The sequence below is a fragment of the Camellia sinensis genome, chromosome 6 (assembly GCF_055761805.1).
Source record: "Camellia sinensis isolate YWXY chromosome 6, ASM5576180v1, whole genome shotgun sequence".
In the NCBI taxonomy this organism is placed as follows: Eukaryota; Viridiplantae; Streptophyta; class Magnoliopsida; order Ericales; family Theaceae; genus Camellia; species Camellia sinensis.
Genome location: NC_138966.1, coordinates 70,112,924 through 70,124,425, shown reverse-complemented (window position 1 = coordinate 70,124,425; position 11,502 = coordinate 70,112,924). Strand labels below are relative to the sequence as shown.

The 11,502-nt window shown below is 35.8% G+C and overlaps 1 pseudogene across 1 annotated transcript in view; it reads left to right on the top strand.

Moving 5' to 3' along the window:
- The first annotated feature begins 4,943 nt into the window (after window positions 1-4,943).
- LOC145792686 (rRNA biogenesis protein RRP5-like) overlaps window positions 4,944-11,502 on the top strand; it is an 82,123-nt pseudogene continuing 75,564 nt past the window's right edge. The window contains exons 1-4 of the transcript XR_014332431.1: window positions 4,944-5,199; window positions 5,293-5,516; window positions 7,385-7,525; window positions 7,732-7,905. The product of XR_014332431.1 is annotated as an rRNA biogenesis protein RRP5-like (transcript). The remainder of the gene's footprint in view (window positions 5,200-5,292; window positions 5,517-7,384; window positions 7,526-7,731; window positions 7,906-11,502) is intronic.

Here is an 11,502-nt window from a genome sequence, read left to right as displayed (position 1 = left end):
AAATCCATTTTTTTATAACTCTTATGAAAGTAGCTCAATAACTTGATGAAATCATGACGCATAGAGGATTTACTACAGAAATTGTGTTCAAGATTCTTACCTAGAGCTTCGATTTCAAAAAATATGAGATGATCCTCCTTAGTTTCTTTAATCTCTAGCACAAAAATGGGTTTTTCTCTCTAAAACAAGTCTTCAACTCTCACTCTCTTTCTAACTTGAGCTCTCAACACAAGGAGCCAATGATGAACTCAATAAAACCAAAGGAATAATACAACATTCCCTCAACTCAGCAGAATATACATACACACACTCTCACATCTTGACTCTCTTACACAAGATACACAACTCTTCCAAAGCTTCCAGCACAACACACACTCAAGGATTTTAATCCTCTACACCCAACATTACAAAATTCCCATCTCATACTACATTTAATTAGATGTTGAATCATAAATAGGATTAAATTAGATACTAATCATGTATTATCTTATATCATCTTAATTAAACACAAGTAGCCTTAATTAATCAAGGTTAGTACACAACTCAGTTAACCAAAAATAGTTCCAATTAAGGCTCAATTTAATCACATGCGATTTTACTAAACTAAATCAATTTCTAATAAAACTTCTCAGATGGTTTCAAAAATTCCATTTAGTCTATCCATATGCTCAGTTTCAGTTTCTAAAAACATTTTGGCTATCAATTTCAGATTTAGAGTAGAAATCATGGTAGATAATTTCCAAGTCTGACAGATATGCACAAATTAATCACAAGGCACATATCACAATTAATAAATAACACATAAGTAAATGAATATAATCATGATATGTATGTTGAGGTTATTACATCAGACTTGTAAGGGAAAATATTGGTTGCCTCAATTCACCGCTCGAGCGGTAACTCCACCGCTCAAGCAGCACTTTTTTTTTTTTGGGGAAAGTAAGTCATAAAATAAAGACAGTAAAATGTACAAGTTTACAAGGGGCATACCCCAGGTACGCCCTACAACAAATAATAGACGAACAAAAACATCACAAAACTACCACTGGACATCCTACAACATAAACATAAATATAAAAAACAGAACCCCACTTTGCCCATATATCCTTTTTGTCTCCAAGTAACCCCTATCATCAAAGATAATAGATGGAAACTTGGGGTGGATATATGGGCAAATAAACAAACACACACCATAGACGTATAAAACATAACAGAGAACACTCAATACAAATGTAACTAACTAAAAACCCAACAAGACCAATCGAAAAATGATAGCCGCCCCCGCTTGCTCCCAGTCTTTACCTCGGATGAAAGCATGGAATCCAATAAGCATCTCGCTTCTCATAGCCGTGACATCCTAGCCACTCAACCAAAGCCATGACGAAGGAAAATATCTATCCCATGAAGGATCCTGGCTGAGTCACATGAAGCCTGCATAGTTAATCACCATAATCCACGGTCTTGAGAAGTTTAGTGGAAAAAAGCAATAGCCCCGCTACAACAAACCAATACATAGCCAATCAAAACATGAGAGCAATCATCACATCCCCCAGTCCCTTCCTTGGTAGATCACAAGCCTCAAACCCCACGGCAGTGTCCCCATCACTCCATGTCAGGCGTGGCAATATAATCAATTAGGATGGGTCACATGAAGACAAGAAGCAACCAGAAAACCGGTAGCTATCCTCCCGCTCATCTCCCAGTCTCTAACTAGGCTAGTTATCGAACCACTATTCCCCATAGCAGCGACTCCCCAATCACTCTTGGCGGAGATGGCTCGAAACCACCCTCGTATCGAGTCACATGAGGATCACACGATCAATCATCATGAAATAACCGACTACAAAAGGTCCCCTGCATTGTGGCTAAACAAAAATACATGGGCTGAAAAATGTGCCGAAAACTGCGGCAAGCACCAACACAAAACACACTTACTCAAAATTGTGAACCCGTGGGTCAAACAAGGGGCCCACAAAAACATACCCACGGTTTGGGCCTTAACAAATCCACCAGCCAAACCCAATAAAAAAGAAAAACACGTGGGCCACAGTGAGTTGTCTGAAAGATTTACAATATTAAATAAGCTCACACGTGGCCCACCAACAAAATAACCCACGGCCTAACAAACTTGCACCAGCCCAAATCAATAGCAAAAACCGTAGAGCCCACCACCTCAGCACATGCACTGGATACAACTATCCAAAAATATATAGAATATATAAATATAATATATATAAAGATGAATAGACAATTACCCATCCCAACAAGCAACACAGTGTCCTAGAGAACAGACAGGTCTGCACGCCGACCACTTTCACACGGCACCACACCCGTGGTCACTCGCACCAAAGAGCGTGGTGCTCAAACCCTTTACCACCCGACTAACTCCTCCATGAGCAGCAGCGACAATGCATCAAATCACATCCCAGCACTGTATAACACAACCAGCTCACGACGTCGTCAACCAGCGTTGGCCGGCTGAATAGAATTTGCACCGGAGCTGGACCACCTTCCGTCGTTGTAGCATATAACCAACCCAAAAACAACATTGGCAAACTCACGTGTCCAGCTGCACCTAACACGTCAATACCGTGCGTGTGAAACACGCTTCTTCACTGCACAATCTATCAGAAGCAACCATGGTTGAAAGATAGACGAATACACCAGTCCACCGGACCTAGACGAACAAACCAGAGAGAACACTCTCGCCGTCGACACAACACATGCAGTTCCACCAGACCAGTTCCATGTCCCTCAACACAGTAGCAACGATGCTAGTAGTCCAGAACTAGCCCAGAACTGCCGGCGACATGCCACAAAATAAAATACCAGCAATCGGAAAAAAAAACAACGACGCTGGCTCCACAAACCAAAGACACCACCGGCCAGAAAATGAACGGAGGCACCAATCCAGGTCTCATGTTGATCACCTTCAACCGGACGGACTCCAAACCTCTTCAAACTCTCTTCACCAAAGCGAGATAAAAACCCAACCGTGGCAAAACAGAGCAACTCACCCACTGCCACAATAAAACCATATCCCCAGACTCTGACTTCATCTTCTACACAGATACAGAGCTCCATCTAACGGCTCAAGCTAGCCGGGGCATCAGACCAACTTACAACGTTACAGGCCCACCTCCCAAACTCAAGCAGCACTTTATTTCTCCAAAACTATTATAATGCTTTTGGATTCTTTGACACAGATTATATGTCAACTCAACTCAACTCAAGGAAATGTTTGTGGTTTATTTGACACATATTGAAGAGCCTTCTCCACTAATGGTATCTAATTGAGCTCATTAGTTGTTGAGGCTCACTAGTTGCTATGTATTTCATCATTATAGAACAAAAAAAAAGAAAGAAAGAGAGAGCAATAAATGATAGGCATACTCCAAAATTCATCTTAAGCATTTGTAAAAAAGGCAATGCTATTATATGTAAGTTATAATATTTATGGAGTTGATTATCACAAATGTCATAACTCAATTTGTTGGGAGTCAAAATTTAAAATATTCATAAGGTATAACTAAAAAATTTTTGAATCATAACCAAAATAATGTCATAATCAACATTATAATGAGTCATGACTAACACTCCAATAAATTATAACTAAAAATTACAAAAATCATAACTAGAGATGCATATGTATATACTATAAATTTTCCAAGGGGTGTCTCATTCGGTTCCTTGGTTGGAACGCCGACTACTTGTGGTTTTGCATAGTTGGCTGACCTGTTTGGTTGATTCTGATGTTTTGGCATTTTTAGATTTTGTGGAGGATTTGACTTGTTAATATGTTGAGCCTCTGCGGTTTCTAGTTTGTATTCTTTGCATTTTCTTGATGCTTTTCTTATAAAGTTTAGTTATTTATCAAAAAAAAAAAAAAAAAAAATTCCTTTGTAAAATATCTTTACCCTCTTTAACGAAGTGCATGACCAACAATCAGTAGTAGTTTGGATGCAATTCTTTAGTAATTTTTAAAATTTTCAATTTTATTTTATTTTATTTTTGTTAATTTTAGTTTGGATTTTGATAAAAAGGTTGCAAGGCCACCTAAAAACTTGTAGAAAGTATTTATTGTTCATTGAAAGTGTGAACATTCGCACTATAAAAAAAATCACATTATTTTTATTTAGAACAAGTGTAAAGTGTATTTATTTATTTTTTAATTGTTGCATTTCAAATATGTGAAATTTCACATTATTAGAAATTTAAATTTAAAATTTTTCAATTTAGAAACTATATGAAATTTTAAAAATGTGAAATTCCGAAAGTTATACATTTTCATTCAAAAAGTGTTTTTTTTTTAAAAAAATAATTTTATATTCAATTGAGATATTTTTTTGATAGATCTTATCAAATAGTTTTCAAAAATATAAATTTTATCAAAAATAAAGGTAACGGCCCAAATACTACTTGAAGTAACAAGGTTTAGGCAATATTTGGTCAATGATCAAGTAAGGAAAAATTGGTCTATAACCAATTATATATATGTTTTGTGCTATTAATTGTAAGATTAAAAAATTCATCAATTTTTTTAGATAGTCATTGGAATTTAAACTGAATAATAAAATTTGTAACAAAATAATAAAATGTGAGTTTCATGAATCAATAATTCAAATATTATATTATAATTCATCTGATCAAATAAGGCAACTATAAGAATTAAATTATTTAAATTAAAATAATAGAGATTAAAATAAAATTTAAATCAAAATAATAGAGATTAAAATAAAATTTAAATCAAATTAAAAGGATAAAAAGTGCAATTTCATCTGATCAAATAAGGCAGCTATAAGAATTAAATTGTTTAAATTAAAATAATAGAGATTAAAATAAAATTTAAATCAAATTAGAAGGACAAAAAGTGTAATTAACAATTGTATTTATTTGATATATATATATATAAACATTATCATCAGCCGTTTTGTCTAAAACCCTTCTTTATTGGTTAAGGGTTTAGGGTTTAAACGATCACTTGCCTCAAAACCCTAGAACGTGTTTGGTTGCTTAGAAAAATTTCAGGTAAAATGGCACGACCTTCCAAGAAAATTTCAAACAAGAAATCTGAGCAGAAATTCCAGAAGCCATCTAAGAAATCATTCAAGCCCACAAGAAAAACAGACGAAACACAAGTATTGGCTATGCAACTCCAAGACGACGTCCCTGACTTCCCCAGAGCCACAGCCAGAGGTGGTTCGTATATATATATATATATATATATTACATGTATGTATGTATGTATGGTTTTAAATTTGTTTGTTGTTTTGTATGTGTTATTATTATTAGGTGGAAGAAGTTCACTTGGGAAAGAAGTCGATGAAGTTGATGGCGATGATGTTGATATGGAGTTTGAATCAGGAGAGAGGGAGTTGAATAATAATAATTATAAGAATAAGAATAAAAGGCTACAAAAGCGAAATCATTCAGCAGAAGAGGATGATTTGGGTTCTCTTTTTGGTGATGGCATTTCTGGAAAATTACCTAGGTTTGCCAATAAGATCACCTTGAAGGTAAATATTTGTTAGATAATTGATTGTTTGTGTTTTAAGTTATTATATGTATGGAGATAGATTATTCTATCATTAGTGTGTACTATGGTTGGTTCTCTCGGTTGCTATGCTATTGTTGACCCATCCTTGAATCATTATTATAATAGGGTTTTGATGTATAATTCATTCAAGTTTTCTTTTGTATTGTTGCTGCGACATCTGTTCTAAATGTCTGATTTTCCTAGTTTAGGAACTGGATACTCGAGTTATATGCTGAAAACAACAATGTGGTTTCGCAAGAAAACAAACAAACAAAAAAAATGGAGAGTAAGCGGGGGAATAAAAGAGGAAATGCTTGAAAAGAAACAAGATTGTTGAGTAATGACTCAAACAATTTACAAGTTTGATTAGAGTTAGCCGATAAAACTGCGTAACTACAAAGCTGAATAGGGAATTCACTGGGTGATGGAAGTAATAAGATTGGTAACAGCCGTATTTAGGTGCTAATAATGCTATTTCATTAAACTAAATTAAGTTACTGTATTTCCAGACTTGGTGAATTTTTGTTTAGTTGTTTGACAGGCCGAAAAACTGAAATCTGAGGACCTATACATCTGCAATCTTGCCTTCACAATACTGAACTGACAATGTTTCAGCTTCATTCTCAGTTTGATCTATGAATTTAAGGTGCTTACATTCCTTGAAAAAGGTACAAATAACAAGGGTGGGTTAACTTAGTTGGTTACCCTGGTACATTTCTATTTGGGAGGTTAGGGGGTCAATTCTTGCATTGAGCAAGGACTGATAATTTCTTCCCGCTCTTTCGTAATATTGTTCTCTTCTTCCCCAATATGGGGTATGTTTGTAGGTTGGTTGGTTGGTTGGTTAGGCTACTTGTTTCTTTCCTATTATAGGGGCTCTTCACTAGATTAGTTGTGGGGCTTCTATTCTATAGTTGTTGGACTATGTTTGCCCCTGATGTAATTCACTTCATATTGAAAAATTCTCTCTATCAATTGACCCAAAAAAAGAAAAAAGAAAGAAGGGGGGAATGTTATATACATAGACATGTACATCCGTATGACTTGATCAAACTCAATCCATGTAAAATTTTAATTAATATATATTAAAGGGTGAATGAACCATGACCATAAAATACTGAATACAAGGAGAGCTTAATTTCTAAAATTAAAGTTCTACTTGAGCTAAAATGGGAAAATAAAATTTACAAGTCTGAGCCAGGTGGTTAGATTTTGTATTTCTTCCTTTAACTTGCCCCTGATTTCATGTGAAGTTAATGGACTACCCCGATGGAAGTTGTTGGATCAACTTGACTGTCTAAGGTCTGCTAAACGTGTCAGCTGTGAGTCTTGTGACTACTTTTGCTATGCCCACTTGTTTTCTTCCTGATCATACTTTCTCCAGCCCTACTTGTTTTCTTCCTGATCATACTTTCTCCAACCCTGATCATAATGTTATGATTTACTGTATAGACCTTGTCCTGTCATACGATTTCATCTTCCCTTCTCTCGTTCCATATGTGAATGTTATCTATTATACTTCTTATTTTTTTTTTTTTTTGGTGTATTTTTTTTCTTTATTTCTCTCTATTGAGACTGGGCAACCTGAGAATAGTACAGTGTGTGTAAACTTTATTTTGAAGATTTTAATAAAAATTGCATGAAATTTCAATAAAAGCCTAATATTGTTTTCAAAAATTCTTGTAATTATTGGTGCTGCTACTTTTGTATTTCTAGCTTATCTACACTTTGAAGTTAACTTCATAGATGCCATCTGTTAATAATTTAGCATCTTAATTTTGGATATATTTTTTTTCCACATTAATTTGCTGTCTAATTTAAAGTTATGCTTTCTTTGTGCATTCCTAGAATATTTCTCCTGGAATGAAGCTTTGGGGAGTCATTGCTGAAGTAAATGAGAAAGATATCGTAATTAGTCTTCCAGGGGGCTTGCGTGGATTAGTTCGTGCAAGTGAAGCATTTGATCCTATTTCAGATAATAAAGTGAAGGTGGTGACTTGCTTCTTCTATAAAGAATATCCAAATAGTTCTTCCCTTGACATTTATTTTCTGTCTTTGTGCCATTATTATTCTACTGCTTTTGAACTAATTTTTCTCATTTAGATTTTCCCCCTCCTTCCTTACGTTTATGTGTGCTTAAAATTGTTTGTTTTCATAATTTCAGTGTAAGAAGGTTTTATTTTCTATTATCTCAGGATGTGGAGACTAATTTTCTTTCTAGCATTTATCATGTTGGGCAACTGGTTTCTTGCATTGTACTGCAATTGGGTGATGATAAGAAAGAGAAGGGGAAACGAAAGATCTGGCTTTCTTTGCGTCTTGCTTTGTTGCATAAGACCTTAACCTTGGATGTTATTCAAGAAGGAATGGTATGCATTTTTTCAAATGTTTCATTGAAGATTTAATTTTTCTTTTTGCAAGAAAATGACTCTGATACTAATATGATACTTTTTTCTTATTTTTGGTTCCTTCCTGTTTTCATTCAACTTTTTTTGACCACAATCCTATAACAAATGAATATTAATTTTAATAATGATAAATGTTACTAGTGAAAGGAAGAGGTGTAATAAAATATTTTGTGATGAGATATTGAAATTTGATATTTTGTGAGTCGAGACATGTCACTTAAGACTAACGATGTCTTAACCTTAAGCCTAGGGCTTACAGTCAATTAGTAAGGTACTTCTAATATGCTTATGTAAACATGCTCAATATGCTCCTCTCTTGCGCGTCGCCTCTCTTGCTCTCGATGCCATGCTCGATGCCTTTTGTTTGGTGGTGGAGTGATTTTTTACTATAGTGTGTTTCACCTATGCTGCGTCCCCCCTTTTCCCCCAATGGCATCCAATGCTCTTACACTAGCCTAGGGACCTCTCTGGTAGAGTTTGTTCCACGATTACAGGGCAGTTGAGTGTGACCCTATGACCCTATGCAATACCTCTCAGGTCATGTGACTTGGTGGCTAGAATTAAAGGTTGATTAAGATGCTCGCTCCACTCTCCCTCGAGGGACTTGCGCTTTTGCTTGACTTAGAGAGCGAAAGAGATAGATCTCCAAAAGGAGATGACTCATACCAAGATAAAGGCATGCTAGGAAGCATAGATACGGATACGAGATATGGATACGACACGATACGGATACGGCGATACGACAAAATCTAAAAAAATAGGATACCGGTACGGCTAGGATACGTTTGTGAAAAATATATTTTTTAAAATTATTAATAGTGAGTTACACATAAACTAAAGAACGTTGAGAAATCATAATGTAATTTTATAATGCAAAATATTAACTTTTAAGAATTTTGTTTTAATTTAAGCTAGTAGCTTGTTTACTTCTTAAATTTTTAATAGGTTTTGCAAATATTTCATTTCAAGATCAAGTTTAATATATTTATATTACAATAATAGAACAATTCACAATTTGTCCCTATGCTTTTTCCTTTGACACTAGTGAAAAATATTGTATTCAAGTTTACTTGCTTATTTATTTATTGATAATTAATTTTACCATTGTTATATTATCTTGTTAATTCTTACTTTCTATGTTGTTATAGGGGACATGCATGAAATAATTAGGATACATTAGTTTGATAAATTCTATTATTTAACTCACTATACTCTTCTTATCGAAGAACTTAACAAAGTATTAGAAAAATATTCTTATATTTATACTTGCAATTATATTATATTATATTACTATGCAAGAAATGTTACAATTCTAATTTCATAAAACAAGTAAACATGACTTGAAGTATCCGATACTTCAAAATTAAGTATCCGATACTCCAAAATTAATGAAAAAATAAAAAAGAAGTATTCGATACTTTTAATAAGTATCCGATACGTATCCGCGAGTATCCAAGGAGTATCGGTATCTGATACGGATACAATACGGATATGTCACCCTATTTGAAGTATCCGTGCTTCATAGAAGGCATGTGATGTGCTTTGTAAACATCTGAAATCTGTGTATTGGTGATTTGGTGGTCCTAGTAGTTGAGGTCCCACTATTAATGAGGTGCTAGGATAGACAAAGGCAAACCACCTGTATCTTGTACCCACTTAGGCATATGTCCTTGCTTTTTTGTGATGTAGAATCAGTGCAAATTGCACTCTACTAAGAGGAGTGACTCTTGTTCTCAAATGTATAGCAACAAAAAAAGTGCATGTGACTCTTTCGGTTAGTTTTAAAAGGCTAGATGAGTGAAAAGATACGAGGATTTTAGGGTTTTAAAAGTGAAACAAAGGGTTGGGTTTTGAGATTGAAAAATACGAGTTTTGGGGATTGGTTTGGGCTTGTTCCTACCTTGTGAACAATATCCAAAAAATAGGAATACATGTTTATTTTGCAGTTCTTTATAGGGTTGCACTTGTGATGTGAGATGTTTGAGGGTTAAAGTGCTTTAAATAAATCTGGTTTTTGGAATCACTTTTACAAGCCTTTGACATCGCACCTAGAGTTTGATTGCCACCACACCCTCTAGCTTGGCCGCCCTCTCCCCTAATTTCTTGCTTAGCTCCACAGCTTCTAGCTTTGCCTTCTCATCTGACGCAATAGAAGTCTTAGGCCAAGATGCGGGGGTCCTCTTGGAATCCTCTAAAGTAGTCAGATCATCAATGATATGCATCCTTTGTACACATTGAAGAAGACAGTCAATTAGTTGCTAACAAGGGAGAGGAAAGACTTAAATATGTACAAAAACACATTTCCACGTTTAGCATTTGGGCTATTCCCTTCATTATGTGGTTTCTTGAAGGAATGTTGTGGTTGGCCATGTCAAGTGGAAGAAGAAGATTTTCGACAGATCGAAAGCCATCTCTCGCGAATTTACAACGGAGTTAGTGGTATTGATCAGTCGGCCAGTATGCATCAAAGGCTGTTCCCACAGCTCGAGCAACTCTTTCGTTCCTTGCTCTTCAATGTGGCATCAACTAGTTCTTTGCTAGTCTCCTTATGCCTCTTCCAGGACCTCTCGGTTTGGGGAGGGGGGGGGGACTTGTTCAGTTCAACCTCAGAATAAAATAAACGTTCTTCTCCCTCAGATAAATTTCTAAACAAGCCTCTCATACTACCTAGTCTAAGGAAAGGCAAGAGAGCTGTTCCTTGTGTAGATGTGGAATTGAGCACTTTGGTCTCCAAATCAAGCATCACTCTTTGCTTCAGCATGGTTATCTCCCTAGACAGTGCTATTGGGAGCTTGGCTCGAAGAACGGGTTGGAACAAAAGAAGAGGCACTTGTGTCTAATCGAGTTGATGCTCGTCTTTATGCTCAGGAGACTCTTGAAGATAATTAGTACTTTAACTTTCTTTGTGATAGTAAACCTGTAGATTTGTATGTAACCGAGCAACTCTAGAGCTGAACGTTTTTTGTATTGAAATGTGGCTTTGATTGCTTCTACGTTCTCCGTTGTCGGCTGCCTCTTGTGTCAACTAGGACCTGAAAGGGGAACCAAACGAGTGACTTAGGCAAAATAATCAAGAATTTGAGATCAAAGGAGAGGTCAGTCCAAGACTTGGATGGCTATCGATTAGTGGTAGCCTCTCTGTTTGGTCCTTAGTATCGGCTGAAAACTCCCAATTTCTCCTAACTTGAAGGAAGTCATCATTGTGCTTGTCCTTTATCAAAGAGCTTGGTAACTAGGTGCAACTCGGCCAACCAGACACACAAGTAATATGTAGCTCGGCCGACCAAACACACAAATAATATGTGCTATAATCCTTGTTGTGGAATAAACCATTGCAATGAAAGATGTCTCAGATTTCAAGGTTAAGTCTGAGCTTGTGATTAAGGGTTGAGATTCCACAGACTATCCTAATGACATTAATAGAGACTTGCATCGAGGTACGCATGACTTGATGGAAAAGCTGATGCAACGAAGCGTCTAATAAGAATCTAAGGCTGCCTTCAACAATGGATGCTATGGGGAAGGCGACTGTTGATTTGGTCCCCATCTGTTTAGCAT